Source organism: Rhineura floridana, chromosome 3 (genome assembly GCF_030035675.1).
Source record: "Rhineura floridana isolate rRhiFlo1 chromosome 3, rRhiFlo1.hap2, whole genome shotgun sequence".
Classification (NCBI taxonomy): Eukaryota; Metazoa; Chordata; class Lepidosauria; order Squamata; family Rhineuridae; genus Rhineura; species Rhineura floridana.
The window spans coordinates 184,362,559-184,376,422 of NC_084482.1; the positions used below are offsets into that span (position 1 = coordinate 184,362,559).

Genomic DNA, 13,864 nt, shown 5'->3' on the forward strand with positions numbered 1-13,864 from the left:
TTTCACTCCAAACAAACCATGATCTGAAGCCAAGGTTTGGTGTTGGTTTTCTGATTTTGCAGTTGCCTGTTACATTGCCCAGAGCAAGTTTGCATTTTATTTATTTGATTGTAATTTTATGAACTTTGTGTATGTTCAGTAATGAACCGAACCTGTTATTGAAGTAAACCTATTTATGCTGATTGGAAGAGCTTCTAAGAGTTACAAATAGCATGCTATCCCACTCATTGCATGCATGGGCTTTAACTTTTGTTGGAGGGAAGTTCAGGAGTAGCTGTCCTGCTGTTATGTCTGTCCGCTTGGAAGCACATGGCTGAATGTATCCTCTAAAACAGGAAGGAGGTAGTGCACAGCCACCAAGGGATAAAAAACAAACAAAACCCAGAACTGGGCCGCCGAAGATATTCTGCTACCTGAGGCAGAACAGCAAATGCTACCGCCTTCCCAATCAAGGGGCAATCAAACTCCAAAGGCTAGCTAAGTCAGTTGGGCATCAGAGGAAAGAAACCCCACACCGACTTCTCCTCCCTGGTTGTATATATTCAAGAATAGTAAAGTAGTAAGCAGGTTGTTACCCTTCCATGACAGCAAACATTAGTTATATGAGGCAACCACCTCACCTTGCCTAAGGACAGGGCCGGCGCTGTCAGAAATGCAGCACTCATTCATAACTTTTTGCAAAATGCACATCTACCAAAGTCTATAGAAACAGTTAAGTAATTTTAAATTGAGGTTCAACAACAATCTTTCTTTCTTCCTTCCTTCCTTTCTTCCTTCCTTCCTTTCTTTCTTTCTAAGAGGTAAATGTTAGAATTGGGAACTGTGATAATTAAAGCTGCCTAACACATAAATTGCAGATTTAGGAACTGAAGATTGTTACATTATGCAGTGATATATGAGTTATTAGTCTTGGAATTACATCAGTTGTAAACTAGTGTGATCAACTACTGAAAACATTGGTTAAACAACAGATTTATGTAATGGGAAGCGATTGCAGTTGAGGGGTGAAATAAAACACAGAGACGTCAGCTTGGGTTGAACAAGGGCCACTTTATTTAAATTATAGTAAACAAAACCCAATTTAAAGTGACCTGCAGAGGGAAACCTAGGTGCGGGAACTGTCTATAAGCAAGTAGCTTGCCATACAGCTCTCGGGCGACCAGCCCCTGCTGGGGCAAGGGCAAGCCCATCTGCTTACCCTTTACCCCAGCCACACCCTGCAGGTGAGTAGGGGGGCCTTCCCACATCATCCCCACCCAGGGCCGTATAACCCCTGGGTAGATGAGGATAAGTTGGCCCCAGAAGCAGCCCATATCCTGCCCTCGAGCCGTAAAGCCCTGAGAGACAGGCCTCTGGAACCGCCAATCACCTCCAAAGGTGCCTAAGGGGGCCACCTAGCTGTCCTTACCTATTTTCCTTCCCGCACCTTCCCGCCACAAAAGGGGGACAAATCTCTATTTAGTCCCCCTTTACCCCACTGCCGAGAAACATCTCTCGCAGACACCCCTGCAGGTCGCCCAAAATAAGTCGTTACCTGCATGAGACAGGTGAACGCCATCGGCCCTGTACAGTTCACCCTTCCAGTGCTGAATGCGGGGATGCGGAATGGCCAACCCCCCCTGCCCAAGAAGAGCCCACCAAATTTGCCGGTTGACTTTCTTCCATGCATGATCAATTCCAGCTGGATCCCATATGCCGCGCCATGTCTGACCACATCAGACGCACCAAAGGCCAACACTGCCTTATCACTTGCATGTCCTTACATGCCTGTACGCTGAGGGCCTTGCCCTGCTTCACGCCGCGGTCATTACCACCGAGGTGGATGACCATTGCCTGCAGAAATATCTGCACCACACCTTGCTGGAACAGAGCGGGTAGGAGCCACTCCCCATGCATTCCTTGCCGGTCCAGCCACTGCACAACAGCCCCTCTACTGAGGCCCAACTGCGAGCCCATGCTCGAATTCGCTGCCCTCCAGGGTGCCCAGAAGACCATGCTGTGGCCGCATATTAGGATGTGCATCTGCTCTATCCCTGTCCAGCAACCTGTCAAAACAATGAAGATTGTGAGGCCGCTACATTCCCTTGCCCTCTAAAAGTGGGGAATATAGCCCTTGTATGCATCAGAGGACCAAAGTCCCACACCCTGTACCAGTGCCTGTGGAAAACTAAAACCTGCTGCCATAAAAGCAGCCCCAATTCGAGATGAATAGGTTCCAACTGTAAGGTGTCGTATCCCAGCCCCTACAATGCTCGTTTGTGAGGCCGCCGCATCCCCCTGCCCTCTAAAAGGGGGGAATATAGCCATTATATGCATCAGAGGCCCAAAGTCCCACGTCCTGTACCAGTGCCGGGAGGAAACCAAAAACCTGCTGCCATAGAAGCAGCTCCCATTTTAATTGAATAGGTTCCAGACTGGAAGGGGTCATACCCCAGCCCCTGCAATGCTTGTTTTGTTAACGCCAAAACTGGTATTGTTGACCCAGACAGGCATATATGGCCTATAGCTGGGGGGTCCAGATTAGCCTGGGTGAATAAATATCCTTCGGCAGAGGTTGGGCGCTGAGGCAAGGTCAACCATACGTGCCTTCCCTTACACCTCTGGTCCGTTCTAGACCTTCCACGTTGAGCAAGCATAACCCCCGCTCCCTGGAAACATCAAAACTGGAGGGCATGTCGAGAGAGGTCTCACGTAGAGCCAGCCACCACCTCTTTTCTCCTGAAAGCCTCAAAACAGTGTATGAGCCACTGCCTGGAATAGCTTGAGTCTTCACTGAAGGAACAGACCGTTTCCCACTGGTCCACTACACCCATAAAATGTCCAGCGAGAAGGGTCGATGGGGATAGGGAAAAAATCGCCAGCCTGGCTAAGAAAGCTTAAGTGTTCCCACTGCCATGCCCTTTCTCCTGCCGTGCCGTCTATCAGGAATATCAGCAGGTGAGTCACCGGAAAGGCCACTCTGGCATATAGCCCTTGCCGGCCCAGAATTCCTGAATACCTGTTTCTGGAAGCTGGCGAGCATGCTGGGGGCAATGTAACCCATTGAATCCAAGGGAATTCCAGCGCGCAGCTCACGGGATTAGCCCCCCTTCACACTGCCCCTGCTGCCCTATTCTACGTTCTGATAGCTGGTGATCATGCTAGGGCAATAGATAGGCTTATGGCCTTCTCTGACTCCCTGCATAAACTTCTCCCAGAACAACGGGACAGGCAAGGGCCATGAATTCTAGTGTTCCTAATTATAAGAGAGTTATGAGACCCGACCCCAGGCCATGAGCTCTTCTGTCCAAAAGTCGCCTTCCAACCCCGGAAAAGAGTTAATGAAAGGTAACATTCATAGTTAAAACCCCTTCCCGAATCCAGGCTTGCAACCGCAGGAAAGGGAACCACACAGCCAGGTCGGTGCATAAGGCAGCCATAACCCTGTTCGTAGTATGGGTGTTCAAGCCCCATCATAGCATAATAACCCCATTAAAAGACCCCTAACATCAAGAGGGCCGAAAGGAAACACTTCATGGTCCCAATCCAGGATCTCATCTGGGACGGTTCAAGCTTGCCCCTGTGCAGCTTTCAGCCCTGGGCAAGAGTCAATCTTGTTACAGAAATGTGAACACCGGGGCAGGATCCTTCATACTATAAGCTGAAATCTCAGGTGCTAACATGCCTCCCACAAGCTGCCATACCTATGAACATCCACTCAGACAGATAGTGCCCCACTGCTTAGGAGCCCACTTGTCTCCTGACTGCCCCCTCACGGAAGGCTCTGAAGCACTCCATGTGAGAATTATAGCATTCCGTAGGTAATGTTCTGCCACTACAAATGCATAAGGCATATGCGCGCACTATGATGATGGAGTGCAGCTCACTGATCCTAGACTAACTAGTGTGGACCCCTCACTGCCTGCCCCTTTAAATAAGACTGGCGTGACCAAGTGTACTTCTGTACATTCTGACCACAGCCGTTATTGCCATGACTAAACGGGGTGAAGATTGTAGGCCATGAGGGCCAGCTGTGAGTTGGAGGCCATGAAGGCCAGCCAGGAGTTGGGGTATGAAACTGGGAAACAAAAGGCAAACACCATAACATAACAAACCTACCCTTAAACTGGGTAGCCTGCTAACCAAGTTCATAGTACCCGGAGTCTAACTGGGGAAGGGACACCTGTCCCTAAGCAGCCGGTGGCTCCTTCTTACTCTTTTGAAGGCCTGTTGCCTCCTATCTCCCTGTTGCACATATCCGTTGAACATGACCCAGCAGTGTGATGCTGCAGCAAAAAGAGCAAAAGCGGTTTTGGGCTGCATAAACAGAGCCATAGTTTCCAGGTCGAGGGAAGTAATAGTCCCACTATATTCTGCATTAGTCAGGCCTCATCTGGAATACTGCGCTCAGCTCTGGGCGCCTCACTTTAAGAAAGATATAGACAAGTTAGAGCGGGCTCAGAAGAGGGCAATGAGGATGATAGCCGGTATGGAGAACAAGTCTTATGAGGAAAGGTTGAAGGAACTTGGCATGTTCAGTCTGGTGAAGAGAAGGCTGAGGGGTGACATGATTGCACTCTTTAAGTACCTGAAGGGCTGTCACACAGAGGAGGGTACAGATTTGTTCTCTGCTGCCCCAGAGGGTAGGGCTAGGTCTAATGGTTTTAAGTTGCAGGAGCGTAGATTCAGATTGGACATTAGAAGGAACTTCTTGATAGTAAGGGCAGTTCGGCAATGGAACCGACTGCCTAGGGAGGTGGCAGAATCCCCTTTGCTGGATGTCTTCAAGCAGAGGCTGGACAGCCATCTGCGGGAGATGCTCCAGCTGTGGATTTCCTGCTGTGAGCAGGGGGATGGACTCGATGGCCTACAAGGCCCCTTCCAACTCTATGATTCTATGGTGCTAGCATCAACCCTTTTTTCCAGGGATTGGCATTGTAAGGCAGCTGCTAAGATCTCACTGCCTCAGGTAAACTCACAGACACTACTTGGGAGCAGCAGCTCCTTGGAGTTACAAGCCCCATTGCATGGGTGGGTGGTTGTCTGCTATGCCTCCCCCCCACTTTGTGCCATGCACAGCAACACCTCCTTCTCAGAAGTCCGGTGGCACAGGGCAATTGCTGCTCTCGTGCCTCAGAAAGTGAGTAGTGTTGCAAGGAGCAGTTGCCACTGCCTCCAGTGCCACGCCTGCCCTCTTGCTCTAGGCCTGGCTGTGTAACAGCAAGGATGAGGAGCACTGAACTGCCATGGGAGACGATGCAAATGAGGAAGAGGAGGTGACAACTGCTCTTGCCTCTCCCCCCCCTCTAGTTGGCATGGCAAAGAGAACTTGGAACAAAGGGGCATCTAGAGAGAAAGGAGGCAGGGGAAAAGAGTATAACCCCAGACAGCACATGTTGAGGACTAGGCCCTATGCTGCTGCCAGAGATCAGCCTCTGCCTGTTCACTTGTTTTCCCTTGTACGTTTTGTCTCAGGTTCTACAAATGCTAGAAACGTACTATTTTTATTTTTATTTTTTAAATGAAAGCTGGGAGGATTATTCACCCAGGAAGGAACAAGTGCCCCCTTGGCCTCTCCGTTGGGGACGCCCATGGCTCACGACCTGCTTGCGAGCTTCCCATACTGGGCATTTGGTTGGCCATTTTGAGAACAGAGCCCTGGACTAGGTAGGCCTTTGGCCTGATCCAGCAGGGCTCCTGTTATACCCACTCTGTCGCCCTGGATGGCGCCTCTGCCACTCTCTACTTATGGCCGCCCATGGTGGCCCCTCCCCGCTCCTTGCCCCCACCACCGCTGGGGGTGGGCATCTCCCCCCCGCTTTGGGGGCCTTTCCTTTCCCTTTTGGCCCCCCTTGTCCTTTCTTGGGAGGCATATCTAGCTGATTTGGGTCTCCCTGGCCCAACCCTGTCTAGAGAGGGAGATTGGGGCCCCGCTTACAAAACGACATGATTTCAAAATGTTGTGAAGGGGCCCGCCTGCTCATTCTATACCCCCTCCCGGCACCCAATTATCCGGGGGGGGAGCCTAATTGGCCTGCACGCGGCAAGGATTGATGGTTGGGGTCGTGTACCACCTACCCCCGCGTTAATTAAAATAAAAATTTAAATTTAAAAATTGCCGGCCAAAGGCCGTCTCGCCTGTGGTCCTCGCCGCTGCTGGCTCCGATCCTGCGCTGCCGCCTCGTAGTGACTGCACTGCCGCTGCTGCCGCAGGGCGTCCCAAGGCCAGGAGCCTCGCCGCGTAGGCCTTGGTGCCAGCCACCAAGCCTCGCTATGCGCCACCTCGTCGCCGCTGCCTCCCTGTCTCCTGATGAGACTGGGGGGGGGCTCGCTGCCACGCAGTCAGCCTGGCCTCAGAAAGCCTCCGGAGGCCCACGTGCGTCGAGCAGCAGAAGAGGAAGGTGGAAGGGGCGGCTGGACTCAAATAGTCCTATAGACCCCGCCCCTTACGCTGCACGTCGCGCTGACGTCACGGGCGCGACGCACGACGTTGCCCCATTAACAGATGGGGGCAGCGTCTTCACCCCCACCCGCAATCATGCCCCGCTCGTCAGCTCTTTCTACCCAGAAAGCAGTTGTTATTGATAGGTGCTTGGAACTGCTACAGATCTGCAACCCTTTGTCTCAGTTTCTGCCCAGTTTCCATCATGGATGGCTCAAAGTGTAGTGGATGCTCACTCACAATATCTCCTGCTACCCCATTTGCCCTTCCCCAGCTTTCAGTCACAATATCTTAATGTCTTAGACATCTCTTTGCTCCCCCAAACTAGATTTTTATTTTTCTGGATTCATCCTGGCATACAGAAGTTTGTGCTGGAAAAACATGGACATTGAGAAGAAGCAAATGACGTAGCTCCCTGTTTGTAGCAATAGCATTGCTTCCCTCTTACTTGAAGCAAGCACGGTAAAATAGGAAGGCCAATTTTCTTTTTGCCACAATTTACAATCAAGTTTGTTAATTAACGTTTTTGTTGAGACTTAAAAAAAACCCTAAGGCCCCTTTTTTCTCCCCCTTCTCTTTAAAGAAGTATACAGTAGGGCCCTGCTTACACGGCGCATAGGGACCAGGCCCCCGCTGTAAAGCGGAAATCGCCATAAAGCGGAACCCATTGACTATAATGGGCCGCGTCGTGTGAAAATAACGCGAAAATGTCGCAAAATGCCGTAAAATTGCAAAATTGGCTTTAAAACGGGGAATTTCCCCTAACTGAGAGCCACCGCATCAGTGGAATGCTGCAAAACGGAATGCCGGTAAGCGGGGCCCTACTGTATAGCAGTTTTGCAAACTACTGGTTGCTGCAACACAGAGTTTTATACATGTGCAGTGCCTACCACTTGCAGAATTCATATTTTATTTAAATTTTATCCACCACCCTGTCTTTTGAAGGCTTGGGGACTGTGTCCTTTCATCTAAGCACCCCCTCTCCATATCTGCCGTCTTGTGGCAGCTTCCTGGACCATATCCTGATATACTACTGGGAGGAAGGGCGGGATATAAATCAATCAATCAACCAACCAATGAATCAATAGTTCAGGAGGGTCAAATTGGTATGGTTGTGGCGGGCAGGAAGGGGGGGCAATATTTCTGGAAAATATTCATGCTTGGATAATCCTCCAGGGGGAGCAATTCTCATAGCTGCAGAGCACCCACCTGGGTGTTTTTGTGTGTGAAACTTGGTGTGTGAGTGGTGTTACTAAGACAACATTCCCAATTAGGTTCATGGAAGAAGGCTGTCCCTAATACATGTTTCTTTCTTGAAACGAGGGGTTTGCCACATGATAAACTGCTTTGGAAACTTGAGAGCAAAAGCAATTTATGATGATTATGGAAATAATCAAAATTCCATTGGCCAGGTACAGCTTCAGCAGTTCTGTGGAATCCTACCTTTTGCTTGATTCTTGATCATGTGGTATTCATAGAAGGCATGTGGTTTGCAGGCTATAAATACAATAATCATAGTAACTAATGATTTCACATGAGATACTATATGTTGAATAATTCTCGGTTGCTTTCAGCAAGCGCTAGTTGCATCTCCGCCATAGTATTGTTAATGTCAACTCAGGCCTGCCCTGCTGTCCCTGTTAAAATCCAAGGCAAGAATGCCAAATTGCTTTGCCCCAGCTTAACCCTCACTCCATAAGAATATTTTAAACTGCTACAGAAGGAAAGCTTATGAACACATCCATGCACACAAACGGGGAAAAAATCTCATTCCTAAACTTTTATTTGTATTCAGAAATCAAACGGTATCACAACCAGTTTACTATGGTTAGAGACTTGAGAAATAAAATACATATTCACCAACATCTACTTAAAAGAACAGTACTTATTTTCTCAGCAGGCATGCTGACTGCAAGTGTCTACTGAATCCATTCAGAATACTGCTCTAAAAGTATCGAAAACTAGTCTTCTTACTAATATACTATGCTTCTAGGATTAGACATCTAGATTGGTACAATGCATTCTGATTTTTTAAAAAAATTCTAATTGCAAAAATGAGCTGTGCTAACCCACACAAATCTAGGAAAGAGGGTTGTACAAGCTGTTTACTCTAATTGGGAAGTAAGAAAGCTGAGTACCACTGAATTGGCACTAGCAGGTTGGGGTGGTAAGCATGGCAGGTGATGGTCAAGCAGGCAGGTTCACTATAGTCTGATAGCAGCCTGGTCTTCTGTCTCACATTATATTGTTCAGATTAAGGGTTTTAGCATGTGTTTTAAATTGTTTTAAATTGTTTTAAATTTTTTAATTGTTTTAAATTGTTTTTAAAATATGTGTTTTAAATTTTTTAATAGTTTTAAATTGTTTTTAAAATATGTGTTTTAAATTGTATATTTGTTTTAATGTTTTTGGTTGCTGTAAACCGCCCAGAGAGCTTCGGTTGTGGGGTGGTATACAAGTGCAATAAATAAATAAATAAATAAATAAATAATTAAAATTCCAGGCAGAATGCAAGTTATTTATTTGTTTTAAAAATGTTTACCACGAGTTTCCAAAGATAATGTTCAAAGAAGCTAAGATAAAAAATGGATTAAAAAAAACCTAGTGAAGCTATAAAAATGAGCAGCCAATTAAATTAAAAAAACAGAAGGATTTTCAAAACAGGATTCCCGATGACACAGCAGTAGTAGTAAAATATCCAAAAGAGCAACCAAAAACACATTAAAAAATAGTTTTGCCATCATCCTGTAGACCAGTGAGCAACTGGTGGCGCTCTAGATGCTGCTGGACTACATTTATCACCATTTACCATTGGCCATGGTGACTGGGGCTGAAGGGAGTTGGACTCCAACAACATCTGGAGGGCCACCAATTGCCTACCCCTGCTGAAGACAAATGCCTTCTTAAAGATGAAGGTTTTCACACTGCAGTGGAGGCTTATTACTCTATCTTCTCTGTGGCCCATCTTACTCCCTTATCTAATACAGAGCAAGGCAAACCTGCCAGAGATGGCTCATCTGGATCCAGGAGTAGCTACAGAGCAGGACGTCATTCAGGTATGAAGAAAATGCACCTCAGCCATTTCTGCGGCATGCAAGAGAGCCTCAGTTGAAGATTTTACTGAATGGACAGACTCATACAACCCTATGAGGCCAGATTCAAATCCCCACTTGGCCATGAAGCTCACTGGGTGAGCTTAGTCCAGTTACTGTATCTCAGCGTAGCCTACCTCACAGGGCTGTTGTGCAGATAAAATCAGGAGGGGGAGAACTGTGTTTGTACTCCACCTTAAGCTCCTTGGAGGAAAGGTGGGAAATAAATGTAATAATAATAATACAAGTGAAGATGTATCCTAGTCTCAAATCACACAGATCTTCAAAGTTTATCACCAGCACTTTCCATCGGGCCTGGAAACCAACTGGAAGCCAGTGAAGCTTTTTCAACAAAGGAGTTACATGATCTCAGTAGTGGGGTCCAATTCCACAGCTTAGCTACTGCATTCTGGACCAGTTGCAGTTTCTGTATACTGTTCAAAGGCAGCCCCATATAGAGCATGCTGCAATAATCCAAACTTGATGTAAACTAAGGTATGCATCATCATGGCCAGATTTGCCTCTTTCTGGAATGGGCCAGTTGAATCCCCATGAGGGGCTTTGTGCCATGTGGCAAACACTGAGTTAGTAAGCTAATAGGGATGGGGAAGAAGTTCAGTTCAGTTTGCCTGTCATGTGAATTGACATAATTTGCATTTCCTGGAACAATACACGAACTGAAATGCAGATAACCTTCAAAATCCACTCTTCTATGAATTTTCGTGATGAGGTTTTCTTTTTTTTTTTTACAATAATTTTTATTCAAATTTTCATAAAACAAACAAAACAAAATCATAAAACATTCAAAGACAAAAAACAAAACAAAACAAAAATGATTAAACAAAAAAATAAAATGTTGACTTCCCATTTGTCGCAGATCAGTTATAGGTCTACAATATATAACAATCCTGTCTCTTAAATTATATTATAAAATCACTTTCCTCCAGTAGTTATCTTAATTAATCATCAAATCTCATAGACATTACTTTATTCTTTCCACAAAAAGTCAAAGAGAGGTTTCAATTCTTTAAGAAATATATCTATCAATTTTTCTCCAAATAAACATGTCGATTAATCCATCTCGTTAATAATAATAATAATCTTATTGTCATAACCATAGTCCAAATAAACATATCGATTAATCCATCTCATCAAATCTGTTAAGTCCAATAATTTCAATAGCCATTATTCCATTATCCATATTAATTCCATCTTCCATCTTCAATAGTCCTGTTAAGTCCAGTAATTTCAGTGTCCAATCTTCCATTATCAGTATTCCATAATAATCTTGCTGTCATAGCCATAGTCATATAATAAGAGTCTGATGGGAATTTCCTCTATCCCAAATATTTTCTTGCCATCGATTCTGAATAAGTTGCTGAAATATTGTTGTAAAGTCATATCTCTGTTCTTCTTTTTTACAAGATGCACTGGCTCATCTCTTAAGAGTTTTTCCATTGTCACATGGCTGCAGTTAATTCCATAGATTTTCTCTATATCAAGCTCCATCACGTCATTCCAGTCCAGAAAATTATCCAAGCCATTGATAACTTTATCTCTAATATCTTCATTAATATCTTCAGAGATAACGTTAAATTCCAAACAGTAGATTTTATTTCTAATATCCATAAACTCCAGATCTTTTTCCAATTCCACATTTGTTCCAATCTCCAGGGCTTGTATCTTCCCTTTATTTTTTCTTTTCTCATCTCTGATCTCATTCTCCTCTCTCACAGGATCCCCTATTTCTTTAAGCTCCTGCGTCATTTTGCTCAGTTCAATTTTCAGCTCCTTACTGCCCTGTCGCAGGGTTTGTTTCGTTATCTCAATCTCATCCATTATTTTCTGAAACATAATTACTTCCAGATTCTCAGCCACTTTCTTGATTGCCATTTTTACAACCACGAAAACAAAACAAACCAAAAATAAAGAAGAACCACTTCTTATTTCAGCAACAATTGGGTTAATATTCCAGGCTTGATGACATCACAGTATAAACAGAGCAGCCTGCCTTATCTCTCTATGTTCAAGAATACAAAACAAATTTAGTTCCCAGCATCAAAACAGTTAGTGGCGTCGTAAAGAAGCAGATTCGTCAAAATAAAATAGACCAAAAAGAGAATAGTCCCAGACAATATAATGTTCCAAAGTTCATATTTTTTATTTTTTTCTCCTCGGAATAGAAATCCCTCTTCTGTTTATATCTTTAGAATGCACTTCCAGGACAGCTTTTTGCAATAGAAACAGAGATAAGCTGTTAATTTTGTGAATAACAGAGAAGAGTTATAGCTCACCCAGAAGTTCTTTAAAGCTGATTCATTTGACAAATCTCTTTTTGCTGCAACAATTTAAACCAAGTAAAAAAAAAATAGAAAGAAGGGTGCTTGCCTGTTAGTCCGTTTTCTCTTTGAAGAAAAGATAAATGTATCGCATTAATCAGATAGAGCTTGTTCGGAAGTCCGTCCGGCATTGCTGGCTGGACCTTTTCTCATAAATTAATGAAATCCAGTCCTCCCAACAAAAACAGGCTTTTCGTGATGAGGTTTTCCAACCAAACTTGCTCTACAAAAACTGCCTGTATTAGGGTAAAGGATTCATATATTCATGGAAGACACAAAAATGCATTATATTGTGCAAAATTGCTTGTAAATGTGTGTGTATTAGGCAAACTGCATAAATACATGTTTACCAGGATAAAAATACGGGTGTATTAGGAGAAATATGCACTAAAATCTCATGACTTTCATGATGTGTTTTTTAAAATGTGCAAACTGAATATTTTGTAGAATGTAGCTTTGTCTTTCCTTGATAATTAAGAAAGTTAGCAATTTAGGAAGTTTAGGAGTGTTATATAATTATCTTCAAATGAACGATTTAGTATAAATATTCCTTCCTTTGAACATCTGTCCCTCTTATTTTTGAGAAGCGCCTGTCACATTGCTGGTGTCGTTGTTGCTTCAAGTAGTTGTGATTTAATAGGGTTTCTCAGCTCTGCATCAATAGTTTAGAATTATAATCAGGGCCGGTTCCAAGGGGCGGCCAGGTTGGGCACTGGCCCAAGGGCCCCGCAGCTACAGGAGCCCTAGGGGGGCCCTCCGTTCCCCTTCCGCGATCCATGGCACGAGCCGCGCTGCGGGTAGCAAGACAAGAGCTTCCGAGCCACCCACCGCCGCCCTCCACCCGCCACTATCCCCCCGCTTCACCTACCTTTCTCTGCTGTTCTTTGCGGCTGCGCACACTGCGTGCACACTGCGCGCACACTGCGCGCACAGGGTTGCTGTCAGTCAAGATGGTGGCCGAGGTTTCCATAAGGGACTGAAGCCTCTGCTGCCATCTTGGCTGATGGCAGCAATGGTGGCGGGGGATGGTGGTGGGCGGCGACGACAGATGGTGGCTCGGAAGCTCTTGTCTTGCAATCTGCGGTGCAGCTCGTGCTACAGATCATGGAAGGGGAGCGGAGGGGCCCGGGGCAGGCTGATGCCCAAAGGCCCCAGCATTCCTGGAGCCAGCCCTGCCTAAACCTAAATCTCTCCCAGGCATAATACTACCATGAGTGCTGGACTAGGACTTGGGAGACCAGGGTTCAAATCCCCGCTCAGTCATGAAGCTCACTGAAGACCTTGGGCCAGTTACTGCCTCTCAACCTAACCTATCTCACAGGGTTGTTGTGGGGATTAAATGAGGAGGGGAGAGAATCATGTATACCACCTTGAGCTCCTTGGAGAAAAGGTGGGATATACATGCAATAAATAAATAAAAATAAATATGCTATAAATTGATCAACATATGCCAATGCCCACCTGTTGACATATTAGGAGATTGAGTGAGCATGCCCGTTTTCACAATTATGGCCATCCATTACCAAAGCATGATAATCCCCACCATGCTTCTTAAAAATAGCAGCAGCAATTTATGTAAGGCATTTGTATGCCACTGTCATGAACATTTATCCCAGGACAGTTTACAATACAAATAAAACTTCAAAACAGTAATAAAAATATTCAAAAAAATCTCTCTTAAAAGCAATAAAACAGCAGAGTGGAAATGCAAAAAAAAGGAGAAAACTACCAGAGAAGTGTAGATAGCAGGGGAAGATGGTGAAAAAAGTAGGCTAGCTGGCTCAGATAAGAAATTAAAAGCAAGCTAAGTATCTTTCCCCAACCTGGTGCCCTCCAGATGTTGTTGAACTATAACTCTTATCATCCCTGAATATTGGCCACGCCAATTGGGTCTGATGGGAGTGGGAGTCCAAGAAGAACTGGAGGGTGCCTGGTTGGAAGAGGCTGAATCTAGAGTGACACAAGAAATTGGATACAAAAAAAGTCTCCCTTATCCATGTGCAATTCTAACT

General features: G+C 45.3%; 1 protein-coding gene across 9 annotated transcripts in view; it reads left to right on the top strand.

The window, feature by feature from the left end:
* FHIT (fragile histidine triad diadenosine triphosphatase) overlaps positions 1-13,864 on the top strand; it is a 1,850,166-nt gene that overhangs the window by 63,687 nt on the left and 1,772,615 nt on the right. For 3 of the 9 annotated variants that reach the window (XM_061618747.1, XM_061618746.1, XM_061618749.1), the window contains one exon: positions 9,409-9,477. The exons of the other annotated variants lie outside the window; for them this stretch is intronic. The gene's annotated coding sequence lies outside the window, so the exon portion shown is untranslated. The remainder of the gene's footprint in view (positions 1-9,408; positions 9,478-13,864) is intronic. 9 annotated transcript variants of the gene reach the window in all.